The sequence below is a fragment of the Chiloscyllium plagiosum genome, chromosome 25 (genome assembly GCF_004010195.1).
Source record: "Chiloscyllium plagiosum isolate BGI_BamShark_2017 chromosome 25, ASM401019v2, whole genome shotgun sequence".
Taxonomy (NCBI): domain Eukaryota; kingdom Metazoa; phylum Chordata; class Chondrichthyes; order Orectolobiformes; family Hemiscylliidae; genus Chiloscyllium; species Chiloscyllium plagiosum.
The window spans coordinates 53,964,722-53,967,737 of NC_057734.1; the positions used below are offsets into that span (position 1 = coordinate 53,964,722).

Consider the following 3,016-nt stretch of genomic DNA (forward strand, 5'->3'; position numbering starts at 1 on the left):
TAAAAAGTAATCCTTTAAAGCCGATGTAAGCAACACGACGTTATTGGGGTACACCGCCTGGAAACAGGTACTTCGGTGCATCTCGTCCGTGCTCACCACATAGCCAAAATTAAATAAGTCCCATTAAACAACGAGGTGAAAGTCCCATTAAACAGAAAGGTGAAATGTCGAATGGTTTCAACTTTCAGTGCTGGATGCCACTGAGCCACTGCAGGGTGTTTGGCGGCTTGTTTATGTAGTGTAGTGGTTATCATGTTCGCCTTACGTGCGCAAGGTCCCCAGTTCGAAACTGGGCAGAAACGGCTTTGTTCTTCAACTGCAGCCTTTCTCATAGACAAAAACGGAGCTTTCTTGCTTGCTTTCCCATCTGCAAACCTGCCTTCGAATTTGCAACTCCATTTAATTACTGTGCAAAGCATTGTAAACAGTTACTTCGATGTATCTCGTCCATGATCAGCACATAGCTAAAATTAAACAAGTCCCATTCCCCAGCATTTGGCCCCAATCCCTCTAAACCATCCTATCCAGAAACGCATCCGATTACCTTTGCAATTTTCACCAGAGCTGCAACTGCCTCACTTCCCCACTCGCCCTCCCCGTTTACATTTCCCTGCTTGTCAGTGATTTAAAGAAAACCAAATGGATGCGATGTCATTCTGTAGCCTCTCTGTCGATTCCTCCATTTCATTTCCAACATTGCTTAGATCTAGGGCCGCATGTTAGTACTAGCGACGCTATGAAAGCACCCCTGTTACCTAAGTGTGGTATCAGGCCATTTGTTTGAAAAAAAATGACCCTCTAAAGAGTAACCCACCCAAACACTTTTCCCGATCATATTTCATCACATTTACTCCTGACTAGTACACATATCCCTGAACACAATGTGCAATTTAGCATGGCCAGCTCACCTAACTTGCACATCTTTGGAAACTGGGAGGACACCACAGCAAAGACTCACAGACTTGGGGAGAACGTGCAAAGATCCCACAGTCACCCGAGGAGGGAATCAAACCGATATCCCTGGCGCTGTGAGGCAGCATTGCTAACCACTGAGGTACCATGTAATCTTATGCAATAAGTAAAATCAGTGAAAAATACGAAAAAACAAGTTTCAAATGAACACTCAACGATATTGTCAAAGCATGTCAATCTTGCATTCAATACGAATAGGTGTATGGAAAACAAATAAAACCAAATTCCCGGCAATTCATGAATGACCAATAATTAAACTTTTAATTTGTCAAAGGTCATAACAATATTTAGACGAATTGCAATTTTTAATAACAAATGTAGGTAATTAGCTGACTAATGAATAATTGGAAGTGGCATATATTCAATTAATATTGAAGAAAGCGACTTGTTTTTCCCCTTGTTACACAGCAGAATAATAATAATTGCGTGTGTGTTCGAAATGTTTGAATCAAGCTCTTTCTCACAAAATAACTGATGACTTACGATCACTTAGCCTTGTCACCTTTAAGACCACAACATTCTCAAATATTTTCCAGGAATTTACACCCAGGAGAACTAGTTAATTCCTTTTCATAGGAACCCAAAGAGAATAAGTAGCGGACACCAAGAATTAGTGAGTCAATGCAAGCATTCAACTGAAGACAACATGCTTTTTTTCCAAAAATGTTCAAAAGTTAAAAAGTCAAAATTTATTGCCATTGTTGAATGAAAGAATAAAGAGATGCTAATTCTTTTTCATTCGATTTTGTTGCATGAAACATCCATAAGTCGTATTATGATTACAAATACAATAAATGTGAGCATTGAAGTCAAATAAATAACTGAATTCAACTATGTTTCAAAAGGTAAAATAAAAATTGATATTTACAATGATTGAGAGATTGTGCCGTGCAATATCTTTACAGTGGTTCATGTACTGTCCCGTAATTCCACATTTGCGCAACCTACTAGATTGCATAATTATTATTTTTTTTATTATAAATCAGCAACAATTGATTTATCAAAGTCTGTCAATACATTAAGGAATAATGAAAAATATATTTTTCCAAGTGATTGAGCAATGTCTGGAAATGAACTGGAATTAATTCAGTAAAAAGTAATTACATTTTCCTGAATTTTAAGGCTGAGATTACCGTGATCATTCAAATGAGCAAACATCAGATATTTACAATGACGTTGGATGGGAAGTCATTGGTTCCCTTGTGGGGTAGTTGACCTGAAAAATAAATGCATTTTCATACTGTACTGTTAGTACTCAGAAATAATGGATTAAATCTAAATGTGAATCTCACTATACTTGTTCAAAAGCCTTTCTTAAATAATTGTGCCATTATTGTAATGGCAATGACTTGATAATTAATGCTGTCTTTTGAAGAATTAAATTGATTCAATATTTCAAAAGCACTTTGCTGTGATGTTGATTGGATATTTATTAAGATCAGTAAACTGAGGAATAAAACATCGTACCGAGCTTTATGGATTGAAGAAAAATGAGCCATTCAGTGACTATTGAGCAAAATGCTTCTTTTTTAAAAAAAGTCAAAAATGTACGTACTGGATTCCTTGTAGAGATATGGTACATCGATTTATATGATTAATATTATGATAAATGTTTAAAGATTTGTGTCAGAATTAGGAAGAGAATTAGTAGATCAAGAAAGTGAGCTTGAAATTGAACAAACAATGTAGTCAATGACATGTGGTATATCAGTCATTTGAATCATGTTGTCATTATTGTACAATGATGAATAATGTTGGAATAGAAATGACAAAAAAATCAACATGGGCAAAGCAATTCTTTTCTTACAATGGAATGAAAACAATAATCATTTTGTAGCACGCATGATTTGAAATAGCAGTTTTTTAATGTAACATATACAGTGAAGACTAACCTTTTTGCAAAAATGTAGGAATTTCACAAATTTAAAATGCAGTGTTTGTTCAATTTGTAATAAAAATGGTTATAATTTTAATTGTCTTTTGTACACACATAACAAAAAAGAGCTTAAAAACTGTTAGAATGACAAAAATTTGGTTACCAATG

At 35.3% G+C, this 3,016-nt stretch overlaps 1 non-coding gene across 1 annotated transcript; it reads left to right on the forward strand.

Moving 5' to 3' along the window:
* The first annotated feature begins 229 nt into the window (after positions 1 to 229).
* Positions 230 to 302, forward strand: trnav-uac. Its single transcript has one exon. It is a non-coding gene; the product is annotated as a tRNA-Val (tRNA).
* Positions 303 to 3,016: the final 2,714 nt, after the last annotated feature.